Source organism: Stegodyphus dumicola, chromosome X1, assembly GCF_044657685.1.
Source record: "Stegodyphus dumicola isolate Sdum_Otavi_A_Nest chromosome X1, ASM4465768v1".
In the NCBI taxonomy this organism is placed as follows: domain Eukaryota; kingdom Metazoa; phylum Arthropoda; class Arachnida; order Araneae; family Eresidae; genus Stegodyphus; species Stegodyphus dumicola.
In genome coordinates, this window is record NC_140780.1 from 115,046,418 (window position 1) to 115,061,978 (window position 15,561).

A 15,561-nucleotide genomic window follows, 5' to 3' on the forward strand; every position below is an offset into this window, starting at 1 on the left:
AAGATTTGCAAATAGAGGAAAATAAATAATACTCTTTTAAACTAAATAATATTCCCAGAAGCATCTGTTTTTCCCCAAAATTAAAGCCTTAAAATAAATAATTCATAATCAAATAAAAATTAAGATTTCCATAAATCATAAAATCATTCACCTAATTTTTTATAACGCTATCAGATAATTTCTCTACATAACATTCCTTTCCCCTAAGGAATTAAATTTTGGTTTACCAAAATTTAGCAGACAGACACTTCTTGAAATACCATGACTCATACTGTGCAATAAGGCTAAAGAATAACATAATGTAACAAAAGTTCACACGACTCCTTGGTAACAGTGACGTTACTGACACATTAAATTTCAAGTCCAAAATGTGCAAGTAAAACAACAATATTAATCAAAGCAATTACTAATTACAATACTCGAGGAAGATCATCAAAAATAATTAATCAAAAACATCAATTAAATCACTTAATTAATTACCTAGAAATACTCAGAACACATACAAAAATAAAAATAAAAATAAAAATAAGGCGCTAATCACAAACAAAATATGTCTAAGATCAATCAATAATGACAAAAAGAATTTCTCTTTTTTTTTTCCAGTTCATTGCATCACATTTGTGTTGCAGTCTCTGTGTGGCCACATTTCTGAACGTTTATTTATCTATTCATTCCTTTTCAGTCCATTAATGTAAACAATTTCACCTGAGGTCGAACACATTCTACTATTGTGACAATTTCTGCTGAGCACAATCATGGAGTACATTAAATGAGTACGGAGTTGTCAATGCAAGCGAGGGAAAACCCTGTAGTTAGAAATCATTGTGTTAGCAACTCCCCCCTGCAGCCTTCAACGCGAGAAAATGAAAGCAACCAACCCCGGAATGTGAACTCAGCACCACAATACTCCTTAGTAGAGGAACTTGACCTTAAAAGAAACCAGATTTCACCCTCCTACGTCGACCAAGGAAGAACAATCACTCTTTCAAAGTTGAAGAAGACTTTATCTTTCAATTTTTCCCTTACGATAGATAAGCCACTGAATGTGTTCGGATACTCACACCCGAAGAAAGAAATAATCTAATCCAATTGTTCACCCCCCCCCCAAAAATGAAATAAATAAAAATAAGATAATTAACGCGCCGCAGATACATAAAATACATTCCTGAGAAAATAACACACTAATAATTCAAACAATTCCAAATAAAATATGTCACATGAACATATTCAAATAAGGAGTAAAGACCCCTAAGTACTACGAAATTGAATAACTTCCAAGATTGAATCCCAAACAGTCACGTCTAAGAACAGAAGCGGCCTGATCAGGGCCAAGCATTAGAAAAGAAAAGAACGTTACAACACAAGGAACCTCGGAACCAGCCGAAAATACCCCACACAAAAAATCAGAAAGATAACGTGATTGCCCAAAAATTCAGTCCAACCATAATCAATTCCGAAAATAGCATCCAGAATACGCTGTGCAAATACCAATTAGAATTTTATCCAATACACACACAAAATAATAATAATAATAATAATAATACAACCTAATGCATATACCAAAATAACGTTTGGCCAATATTTACAAACAGATACTACCAAGATACACATATACACATAAAATGAAAATACAATTAAACTGTAAAAATTTCGTACATAATTCAAATGAGCAATGAGATCAGTGATACTTACAAAAATTTTAAACTGCAATACCTAAACAAATACACACATAATCATTACGTTAAACCATATCAAGTCAAAAATATTTCACTGTAATTCAAATCAATCCAAAAAAAAATCAACCAGCAAGAATGAAGTGTCGCTAAAAATTCAAACCTCACGGTAAACACTAGTGAGTAACAACACCATATTTAAGTCCCCTTAGTAAGACCACACCAAAAAAATTCAGTAATTCTAAAAATCCATTAGGTCCACAAAAAAAATTTCAACTAGTCAAAGAAATCAATCAAAGCTGGACTGAAGCACGTTACTAGAACACTAAATAAAATATCACAAATCAAAAAAAGTGTTCAAAACAAACCCCACAATTTAGGCAAAAACTGAGATGTATTCTGCATCAGACTTCCAAAACGTTGTATAGTAACCTAAGTAACAGCTTTCAACAACACCTCCACCCAAACAAAAGAAACAAAGTAACTCTTTACCGCGTCCATGTAAGCTGAGAAAAGCGCTGTATTATGAATGACAGACTCAAACTTTACGTATCAAGCAAACCCCCAGACACGTTGAAAGAGAACATAAGATCTCTTATCTCGGAAAGAAAAGTGCGCTGACTGAAACGTTACAATCCTGAACCAACACAATGAAAAAGATACAACAATAGCTTTCTCAGATAACAAGTTCCTGTTTCTCCCGGTGTAAGAGGTCAAGTGCCACCATGAAGTGCAAGTATTTACAAGAAAACGAGCTTTCAGGACATTACAACTTCACGCAAGACCTAACTGCAAGCAACAAATGCAAAGTTCTCAAAAGTGCTAAACTAAAAAAAATACTCATAACTCGTAACTCAAAATCCCTAAAAATCACACAAATGAAATCCATAACTCAAATTCTACTATTTTTCTATGACCACAGAAATCTCAATTCTTCCACAGAAACTAAACATCAGAGAACTTACATTTTACGGACCTTGGCAGAAACCACCAGAAAACAAAACAAAACTTGATACCACTATCTTGATACTACCAATTCAAATACCAAAATTAAGCCAAAACAAGAATTAACCTCAAATTCAGCAACAAGTCCAACCAAGAAAGAAAATTCAATAACTCAAATCAAATCTATTACGATTCACTAGCAAATTTAAGACAACTACTTGTAATCAACAGAAAATTCCCACACATGAGTACAGAGCAAAAGTAACTAATCTTCTCAACTTATTTCAAAAATTTCATAAAACCAATTCCCGTTGTCACCAAAATTCTCATTAAAATTCACTTTCTACAATTCACAAGACTAACTCTATTTCTACTGTTTAAACAATTCTCACCTGACAACTCTTCACAAACTTAAAACTCAGAAGATAACTAATCTCAATTACTCTGACTCATTAAACTAATTAGAACTTCACTCAAGCTGAAGAATTCAATTCAAAAAAAATTAAATAACCAAACATCACTATTGCTGATCTCAGGCAAAAATTCAAATCTAACCCATGTTCACTTTAAAACAGAATTTTGCAATTGAAAAACAATCTTCAATTTTTTTTTTTTTTAAATTTTTTTTTAACTCATTCATTTGTATCATTATGCCTTAAGAACTTCTAAAATTCATTGCTCAATACTAAATTAAATTTTCTAACACATTACACAATATACTGGAATCATATCAAAACATTGTAAATCAAAAGTAATAATATACTACGCTAGATAATCATGAAAACATTACATACATTTCACAAAATATTATTCAATCAAGTAAAAAAAATCAAAATTTCTCTAACGTTACCCCTTACGATTACACATTTCACAAGATTCTGGGTTAAATAATTAGCAAAAACACAAAAAAAAATTTCTAGCTACGCATAACTATGGCTTGTCTCATTCAGTAAATTAATTAGAGACTTTAATCTCTTTCTCTTAGAAGTGCTCCTAAAATGAGTCCAGTTTCTAAAGACAAGCACTCGAAACTTGTTCCAAGGATATACAAATAGCATAGGATTATCGTGAAATAATTCATTTTCCATCTTGTATCATAAATCAGTACGTCGAAAATCGATTTTCAACAGTAAAAACATACAGTATCTATTCTCCTACATTAAAAATATATATTTTTCCTAACTTTAAAGTTCAATTCTGTTTGCCTAACGTTAAAGTCCAAAATTCCTGAAATTCACACACACTCTCAAAATTTATCCTCTTGTATTAACAAAAAAACAAACACAAATCAAAAACTCTAATTAATCCTAGCACATAAAATTCAACTCCTTCCTTAAAAAGTAAATTACACAAAATAGGTAAATTCAAAATCCAAATTCAATTCTCGATCCGATCCCCCACTAAGCAGAGGTCACGGCACCAATGTTATGAAGAATACCGTGAGAATTCAAACACACAAAAAAAAAAAAAAAAAAAAAAAAAAAAAATTGACTTATCTGCTCTTGGACATCTTGAAGTGGAAGGGCCGGGGAGCATATTTGCCGCTCCCCGCCGGAAAACATCTCTCTTCGTAATTACATTTTGTCCAGCAAGCCCGAAAATCAGCGAGTCAGTCAGAGAGTCAGCCAAAAAGTAAGTCAGTAAGAGAGTCTCTTAACCAAAACGCGGCCGGGGAGCATATTGGCCGCTCCCCGCCGGGAAAACATTTTTCATCGTAATCACATCTTCTCTCTCGCTTTTTCAACCTGTTTTCAAGAGTAACATCCACAAGTCCAGCCAACCAGTAAGTGAGCGAGTCCAAGCGTGAAAGTAAATCCAACTCGAATTTCCTTCGTCTCCTTCACAAAACGGGCTCCCACTATGGCTTCACTTATCGCCCCCTTAATTATGGCAAAATCTTCGTTTTCAACCCCTGAATGCGGAAATTAGGGTGATCGCGCATGCGCGCCTTTCTTCACTTAGCCAACAACCGGACCCTCAATCGCCAAAAACCACCTGAATGACTTACATTGAAAGACAAGTAGCAACCTTTGACCTTTCCGTCACGTACTTTCCTCTCTTAAGGTCAACTAACAATGAAAATTCTTTCTCGAACATTCTAAAGGACAAGGCGCGCGAAATCATGACTTGGCAAAAATTGCCTCCCTTTCCCTGCTTCTTTCACAATGAATAAAAGTTTGTACAAGATTTGCAAATAGAGGAAAATAAATAATACTCTTTTAAACTAAATAATATTCCCAGAAGCATCTGTTTTTCCCCAAAATTAAAGCCTTAAAATAAATAATTCATAATCAAATAAAAATTAAGATTTCCATAAATCATAAAATCATTCACCTAATTTTTTATAACGCTATCAGATAATTTCTCTACATAACATTCCTTTCCCCTAAGGAATTAAATTTTGGTTTACCAAAATTTAGCAGACAGACACTTCTTGAAATACCATGACTCATACTGTGCAATAAGGCTAAAGGATAACATAATGTAACAATAGTTCACACGACTCCTTGGTAACAGTGACGTTACTGACACATTAAATTTCAAGTCCAAAATGTGCAAGTAAAACAACAATATTAATCAAAGCAATTACTAATTACAATACTCGAGGAAGATCATCAAAAATAATTAATCAAAAACATCAATTAAATCACTTAATTAATTACCTAGAAATACTCAGAACACATACAAAAATAAAAATAAAAATAAAAATAAGGCGCTAATCACAAACAAAATATGTCTAAGATCAATCAATAATGACAAAAAGAATTTCTCTTTTTTTTTTCCAGTTCATTGCATCACATTTGTGTTGCAGTCTCTGTGTGGCCACATTTCTGAACGTTTATTTATCTATTCATTCCTTTTCAGTCCATTAATGTAAACAATTTCACCTGAGGTCGAACACATTCTACTATTGTGACAATTTCTGCTGAGCACAATCATGGAGTACATTAAATGAGTACGGAGTTGTCAATGCAAGCGAGGGAAAACCCTGTAGTTAGAAATCATTGTGTTAGCAACTCCCCCCTGCAGCCTTCAACGCGAGAAAATGAAAGCAACCAACCCCGGAATGTGAACTCAGCACCACAATACTCCTTAGTAGAGGAACTTGACCTTAAAAGAAACCAGATTTCACCCTCCTACGTCGACCAAGGAAGAACAATCACTCTTTCAAAGTTGAAGAAGACTTTATCTTTCAATTTTTCCCTTACGATAGATAAGCCACTGAATGTGTTCGGATACTCACACCCGAAGAAAGAAATAATCTAATCCAATTGTTCACCCCCCCCAAAAAATGAAATAAATAAAAATAAGATAATTAACGCGCCGCAGATACATAAAATACATTCCTGACAAAATAACACACTAATAATTCAAACAATTCCAAATAAAATATGTCACATGAACGTATTCAAATAAGGAGTAAAGACCCCTAAGTACTACGAAATTGAATAACTTCCAAGATTGAATCCCAAACAGTCACGTCTAAGAACAGAAGCGGCCTGATCAGGGCCAAGCATTAGAAAAGAAAAGAACGTTACAACACAAGGAACCTCGGAACCAGCCGAAAATACCCCACACAAAAAATCAGAAAGATAACGTGATTGCCCAAAAATTCAGTCCAACCATAATCAATTCCGAAAATAGCATCCAGAATACGCTGTGCAAATACCAATTAGAATTTTATCCAATACACACACAAAATAATAATAATAATAATAATAATAATACAACCTAATGCATATACCAAAATAACGTTTGGCCAATATTTACAAACAGATACTACCAAGATACACATATACACATAAAATGAAAATACAATTAAACTGTAAAAATTTCGTACATAATTCAAATGAGCAATGAGATCAGTGATACTTACAAAAATTTTAAACTGCAATACCTAAACAAATACACACATAATCATTACGTTAAACCATATCAAGTCAAAAATATTTCACTGTAATTCAAATCAATCCAAAAAAAAATCAACCAGCAAGAATGAAGTGTCGCTAAAAATTCAAACCTCACGGTAAACACTAGTGAGTAACAACACCATATTTAAGTCCCCTTAGTAAGACCACACCAAAAAAATTCAGTAATTCTAAAAATCCATTAGGTCCACAAAAAAAATTTCAACTAGTCAAAGAAATCAATCAAAGCTGGACTGAAGCACGTTACTAGAACACTAAATAAAATATCACAAATCAAAAAAAGTGTTCAAAACAAACCCCACAATTTAGGCAAAAACTGAGATGTATTCTGCATCAGACTTCCAAAACGTTGTATAGTAACCTAAGTAACAGCTTTCAACAACACCTCCACCCAAACAAAAGAAACAAAGTAACTCTTTACCGCGTCCATGTAAGCTGAGAAAAGCGCTGTATTATGAATGACAGACTCAAACTTTACGTATCAAGCAAACCCCCAGACACGTTGAAAGAGAACATAAGATCTCTTATCTCGGAAAGAAAAGTGCGCTGACTGAAACGTTACAATCCTGAACCAACACAATGAAAAAGATACAACAATAGCTTTCTCAGATAACAAGTTCCTGTTTCTCCCGGTGTAAGAGGTCAAGTGCCACCATGAAGTGCAAGTATTTACAAGAAAACGAGCTTTCAGGACATTACAACTTCACGCAAGACCTAACTGCAAGCAACAAATGCAAAGTTCTCAAAAGTGCTAAACTAAAAAAAATACTCATAACTCGTAACTCAAAATCCCTAAAAATCACACAAATGAAATCCATAACTCAAATTCTACTATTTTCCTATGACCACAGAAATCTCAATTCTTCCACAGAAACTAAACATCAGAGAACTTACATTTTACGGACCTTGGCAGAAACCACCAGAAAACAAAACAAAACTTGATACCACTATCTTGATACTACCAATTCAAATACCAAAATTAAGCCAAAACAAGAATTAACCTCAAATTCAGCAACAAGTCCAACCAAGAAAGAAAATTCAATAACTCAAATCAAATCTATTACGATTCACTAGCAAATTTAAGACAACTACTTGTAATCAACAGAAAATTCCCACACATGAGTACAGAGCAAAAGTAACTAATCTTCTCAACTTATTTCAAAAATTTCATAAAACCAATTCCCGTTGTCACCAAAATTCTCATTAAAATTCACTTTCTACAATTCACAAGACTAACTCTATTTCTACTGTTTAAACAATTCTCACCTGACAACTCTTCACAAACTTAAAACTCAGAAGATAACTAATCTCAATTACTCTGACTCATTAAACTAATTAGAACTTCACTCAAGCTGAAGAATTCAATCCAAAAAAAAATTAAATAACCAAACATCACTATTGCTGATCTCAGGCAAAAATTCAAATCTAACCCATGTTCACTTTAAAACAGAATTTTGCAATTGAAAAACAATCTTCAATTTTTTTTTTAAATTTTTTTTTAACTCATTCATTTGTATCATTATGCCTTAAGAACTTCTAAAATTCATTGCTCAATACTAAATTAAATTTTCTAACACATTACACAATATACTGGAATCATATCAAAACATTGTAAATCAAAAGTAATAATATACTACGCTAGATAATCATGAAAACATTACATACATTTCACAAAATATTATTCAATCAAGTAAAAAAAATCAAAATTTCTCTAACGATACCCCTTACGATTACACATTTCACAAGATTCTGGGTTAAATAATTAGCAAAAACACAAAAAAAAATTTCTAGCTACGCATAACTATGGCTTGTCTCATTCAGTAAATTAATTAGAGACTTTAATCTCTTTCTCTTAGAAGTGCTCCTAAAATGAGTCCAGTTTCTAAAGACAAGCACTCGAAACTTGTTCCAAGGATATACAAATAGCATAGGATTATCGTGAAATAATTCATTTTCCATCTTGTATCATAAATCAGTACGTCGAAAATCGATTTTCAACAGTAAAAACATACAGTATCTATTCTCCTACATTAAAAATATATATTTTTCCTAACTTTAAAGTTCAATTCTGTTTGCCTAACGTTAAAGTCCAAAATTCCTGAAATTCACACACACTCTCAAAATTTATCCTCTTGTATTAACAAAAAAACAAACACAAATCAAAAACTCTAATTAATCCTAGCACATAAAATTCAACTCCTTCCTTAAAAAGTAAATTACACAAAATAGGTAAATTCAAAATCCAAATTCAATTCTCGATCCGATCCCCCACTAAGCAGAGGTCACGGCACCAATGTTATGAAGAATACCGTGAGAATTCAAACACAAAAAAAAAAAAAAAAAAAAAAAAAAAATTGACTTATCTGCTCTTGGACATCTTGAAGTGGAAGGGCCGGGGAGCATATTTGCCGCTCCCCGCCGGAAAACATCTCTCTTCGTAATTACATTTTGTCCAGCAAGCCCGAAAATCAGCGAGTCAGTCAGAGAGTCAGCCAAAAAGTAAGTCAGTAAGAGAGTCTCTTAACCAAAACGCGGCCGGGGAGCATATTGGCCGCTCCCCGCCGGGAAAACATTTTTCATCGTAATCACATCTTCTCTCTCGCTTTTTCAACCTGTTTTCAAGAGTAACATCCACAAGTCCAGCCAACCAGTAAGTGAGCGAGTCCAAGCGTGAAAGTAAATCCAACTCGAATTTCCTTCGTCTCCTTCACAAAACGGGCTCCCACTATGGCTTCACTTATCGCCCCCTTAATTATGGCAAAATCTTCGTTTTCAACCCCTGAATGCGGAAATTAGGGTGATCGCGCATGCGCGCCTTTCTTCACTTAGCCAACAACCGGACCCTCAATCGCCAAAAACCACCTGAATGACTTACATTGAAAGACAAGTAGCAACCTTTGACCTTTCCGTCACGTACTTTCCTCTCTTAAGGTCAACTAACAATGAAAATTCTTTCTCGAACATTCTAAAGGACAAGGCGCGCGAAATCATGACTTGGCAAAAATTGCCTCCCTTTCCCTGCTTCTTTCACAATGAATAAAAGTTTGTACAAGATTTGCAAATAGAGGAAAATAAATAATACTCTTTTAAACTAAATAATATTCCCAGAAGCATCTGTTTTTCCCCAAAATTAAAGCCTTAAAATAAATAATTCATAATCAAATAAAAATTAAGATTTCCATAAATCATAAAATCATTCACCTAATTTTTTATAACGCTATCAGATAATTTCTCTACATAACATTCCTTTCCCCTAAGGAATTAAATTTTGGTTTACCAAAATTTAGCAGACAGACACTTCTTGAAATACCATGACTCATACTGTGCAATAAGGCTAAGGGATAACATAATGTAACAATAGTTCACACGACTCCTTGGTAACAGTGACGTTACTGACACATTAAATTTCAAGTCCAAAATGTGCAAGTAAAACAACAATATTAATCAAAGCAATTACTAATTACAATACTCGAGGAAGATCATCAAAAATAATTAATCAAAAACATCAATTAAATCACTTAATTAATTACCTAGAAATACTCAGAACACATACAAAAATAAAAATAAAAATAAAAATAAGGCGCTAATCACAAACAAAATATGTCTAAGATCAATCAATAATGACAAAAAGAATTTCTCTTTTTTTTTTCCAGTTCATTGCATCACATTTGTGTTGCAGTCTCTGTGTGGCCACATTTCTGAACGTTTATTTATCTATTCATTCCTTTTCAGTCCATTAATGTAAACAATTTCACCTGAGGTCGAACACATTCTACTATTGTGACAATTTCTGCTGAGCACAATCATGGAGTACATTAAATGAGTACGGAGTTGTCAATGCAAGCGAGGGAAAACCCTGTAGTTAGAAATCATTGTGTTAGCAACTCCCCCCTGCAGCCTTCAACGCGAGAAAATGAAAGCAACCAACCCCGGAATGTGAACTCAGCACCACAATACTCCTTAGTAGAGGAACTTGACCTTAAAAGAAACCAGATTTCACCCTCCTACGTCGACCAAGGAAGAACAATCACTCTTTCAAAGTTGAAGAAGACTTTATCTTTCAATTTTTCCCTTACGATAGATAAGCCACTGAATGTGTTCGGATACTCACACCCGAAGAAAGAAATAATCTAATCCAATTGTTCACCCCCCCCAAAAAAATGAAATAAATAAAAATAAGATAATTAACGCGCCGCAGATACATAAAATACATTCCTGACAAAATAATACACTAATAATTCAAACAATTCCAAATAAAATATGTCACATGAACGTATTCAAATAAGGAGTAAAGACCCCTAAGTACTACGAAATTGAATAACTTCCAAGATTGAATCCCAAACAGTCACGTCTAAGAACAGAAGCGGCCTGATCAGGGCCAAGCATTAGAAAAGAAAAGAACGTTACAACACAAGGAACCTCGGAACCAGCCGAAAATACCCCACACAAAAAATCAGAAAGATAACGTGATTGCCCAAAAATTCAGTCCAACCATAATCAATTCCGAAAATAGCATCCAGAATACGCTGTGCAAATACCAATTAGAATTTTATCCAATACACACACAAAATAATAATAATAATAATAATAATAATACAACCTAATGCATATACCAAAATAACGTTTGGCCAATATTTACAAACAGATACTACCAAGATACACATATACACATAAAATGAAAATACAATTAAACTGTAAAAATTTCGTACATAATTCAAATGAGCAATGAGATCAGTGATACTTACAAAAATTTTAAACTGCAATACCTAAACAAATACACACATAATCATTACGTTAAACCATATCAAGTCAAAAATATTTCACTGTAATTCAAATCAATCCAAAAAAAAATCAACCAGCAAGAATGAAGTGTCGCTAAAAATTCAAACCTCACGGTAAACACTAGTGAGTAACAACACCATATTTAAGTCCCCTTAGTAAGACCACACCAAAAAAATTCAGTAATTCTAAAAATCCATTAGGTCCACAAAAAAAATTTCAACTAGTCAAAGAAATCAATCAAAGCTGGACTGAAGCACGTTACTAGAACACTAAATAAAATATCACAAATCAAAAAAAGTGTTCAAAACAAACCCCACAATTTAGGCAAAAACTGAGATGTATTCTGCATCAGACTTCCAAAACGTTGTATAGTAACCTAAGTAACAGCTTTCAACAACACCTCCACCCAAACAAAAGAAACAAAGTAACTCTTTACCGCGTCCATGTAAGCTGAGAAAAGCGCTGTATTATGAATGACAGACTCAAACTTTACGTATCAAGCAAACCCCCAGACACGTTGAAAGAGAACATAAGATCTCTTATCTCGGAAAGAAAAGTGCGCTGACTGAAACGTTACAATCCTGAACCAACACAATGAAAAAGATACAACAATAGCTTTCTCAGATAACAAGTTCCTGTTTCTCCCGGTGTAAGAGGTCAAGTGCCACCATGAAGTGCAAGTATTTACAAGAAAACGAGCTTTCAGGACATTACAACTTCACGCAAGACCTAACTGCAAGCAACAAATGCAAAGTTCTCAAAAGTGCTAAACTAAAAAAAATACTCATAACTCGTAACTCAAAATCCCTAAAAATCACACAAATGAAATCCATAACTCAAATTCTACTATTTTCCTATGACCACAGAAATCTCAATTCTTCCACAGAAACTAAACATCAGAGAACTTACATTTTACGGACCTTGGCAGAAACCACCAGAAAACAAAACAAAACTTGATACCACTATCTTGATACTACCAATTCAAATACCAAAATTAAGCCAAAACAAGAATTAACCTCAAATTCAGCAACAAGTCCAACCAAGAAAGAAAATTCAATAACTCAAATCAAATCTATTACGATTCACTAGCAAATTTAAGACAACTACTTGTAATCAACAGAAAATTCCCACACATGAGTACAGAGCAAAAGTAACTAATCTTCTCAACTTATTTCAAAAATTTCATAAAACCAATTCCCGTTGTCACCAAAATTCTCATTAAAATTCACTTTCTACAATTCACAAGACTAACTCTATTTCTACTGTTTAAACAATTCTCACCTGACAACTCTTCACAAACTTAAAACTCAGAAGATAACTAATCTCAATTACTCTGACTCATTAAACTAATTAGAACTTCACTCAAGCTGAAGAATTCAATCCAAAAAAATTAAATAACCAAACATCACTATTGCTGATCTCAGGCAAAAATTCAAATCTAACCCATGTTCACTTTAAAACAGAATTTTGCAATTGAAAAACAATCTTCAATTTTTTTTTTTAAATTTTTTTTTAACTCATTCATTTGTATCATTATGCCTTAAGAACTTCTAAAATTCATTGCTCAATACTAAATTAAATTTTCTAACACATTACACAATATACTGGAATCATATCAAAACATTGTAAATCAAAAGTAATAATATACTACGCTAGATAATCATGAAAACATTACATACATTTCACAAAATATTATTCAATCAAGTAAAAAAAATCAAAATTTCTCTAACGTTACCCCTTACGATTACACATTTCACAAGATTCTGGGTTAAATAATTAGCAAAAACACAAAAAAAAATTTCTAGCTACGCATAACTATGGCTTGTCTCATTCAGTAAATTAATTAGAGACTTTAATCTCTTTCTCTTAGAAGTGCTCCTAAAATGAGTCCAGTTTCTAAAGACAAGCACTCGAAACTTGTTCCAAGGATATACAAATAGCATAGGATTATCGTGAAATAATTCATTTTCCATCTTGTATCATAAATCAGTACGTCGAAAATCGATTTTCAACAGTAAAAACATACAGTATCTATTCTCCTACATTAAAAATATATATTTTTCCTAACTTTAAAGTTCAATTCTGTTTGCCTAACGTTAAAGTCCAAAATTCCTGAAATTCACACCACACTCTCAAAATTTATCCTCTTGTATTAACAAAAAAACAAACACAAATCAAAAACTCTAATTAATCCTAGCACATAAAATTCAACTCCTTCCTTAAAAAGTAAATTACACAAAATAGGTAAATTCAAAATCCAAATTCAATTCTCGATCCGATCCCCCACTAAGCAGAGGTCACGGCACCAATGTTATGAAGAATACCGTGAGAATTCAAACACAAAAAAAAAAAAAAAAAAAAAAAAAAATTGACTTATCTGCTCTTGGACATCTTGAAGTGGAAGGGCCGGGGAGCATATTTGCCGCTCCCCGCCGGAAAACATCTCTCTTCGTAATTACATTTTGTCCAGCAAGCCCGAAAATCAGCGAGTCAGTCAGAGAGTCAGCCAAAAAGTAAGTCAGTAAGAGAGTCTCTTAACCAAAACGCGGCCGGGGAGCATATTGGCCGCTCCCCGCCGGGAAAACATTTTTCATCGTAATCACATCTTCTCTCTCGCTTTTTCAACCTGTTTTCAAGAGTAACATCCACAAGTCCAGCCAACCAGTAAGTGAGCGAGTCCAAGCGTGAAAGTAAATCCAACTCGAATTTCCTTCGTCTCCTTCACAAAACGGGCTCCCACTATGGCTTCACTTATCGCCCCCTTAATTATGGCAAAATCTTCGTTTTCAACCCCTGAATGCGGAAATTAGGGTGATCGCGCATGCGCGCCTTTCTTCACTTAGCCAACAACCGGACCCTCAATCGCCAAAAACCACCTGAATGACTTACATTGAAAGACAAGTAGCAACCTTTGACCTTTCCGTCACGTACTTTCCTCTCTTAAGGTCAACTAACAATGAAAATTCTTTCTCGAACATTCTAAAGGACAAGGCGCGCGAAATCATGACTTGGCAAAAATTGCCTCCCTTTCCCTGCTTCTTTCACAATGAATAAAAGTTTGTACAAGATTTGCAAATAGAGGAAAATAAATAATACTCTTTTAAACTAAATAATATTCCCAGAAGCATCTGTTTTTCCCCAAAATTAAAGCCTTAAAATAAATAATTCATAATCAAATAAAAATTAAGATTTCCATAAATCATAAAATCATTCACCTAATTTTTTATAACGCTATCAGATAATTTCTCTACATAACATTCCTTTCCCCTAAGGAATTAAATTTTGGTTTACCAAAATTTAGCAGACAGACACTTCTTGAAATACCATGACTCATACTGTGCAATAAGGCTAAAGGATAACATAATGTAACAATAGTTCACACGACTCCTTGGTAACAGTGACGTTACTGACACATTAAATTTCAAGTCCAAAATGTGCAAGTAAAACAACAATATTAATCAAAGCAATTACTAATTACAATACTCGAGGAAGATCATCAAAAATAATTAATCAAAAACATCAATTAAATCACTTAATTAATTACCTAGAAATACTCAGAACACATACAAAAATAAAAATAAAAATAAAAATAAGGCGCTAATCACAAACAAAATATGTCTAAGATCAATCAATAATGACAAAAAGAATTTCTCTTTTTTTTTTCCAGTTCATTGCATCACATTTGTGTTGCAGTCTCTGTGTGGCCACATTTCTGAACGTTTATTTATCTATTCATTCCTTTTCAGTCCATTAATGTAAACAATTTCACCTGAGGTCGAACACATTCTACTATTGTGACAATTTCTGCTGAGCACAATCATGGAGTACATTAAATGAGTACGGAGTTGTCAATGCAAGCGAGGGAAAACCCTGTAGTTAGAAATCATTGTGTTAGCAACTCCCCCCTGCAGCCTTCAACGCGAGAAAATGAAAGCAACCAACCCCGGAATGTGAACTCAGCACCACAATACTCCTTAGTAGAGGAACTTGACCTTAAAAGAAACCAGATTTCACCCTCCTACGTCGACCAAGGAAGAACAATCACTCTTTCAAAGTTGAAGAAGACTTTATCTTTCAATTTTTCCCTTACGATAGATAAGCCACTGAATGTGTTCGGATACTCACACCCGAAGAAAGAAATAATCTAATCCAATTGTTCACCCCCCCCAAAAAAAATGAAATAAATAAAAATAAGATAATTAACGCGCCGCAGATACATAAAATACATTCCT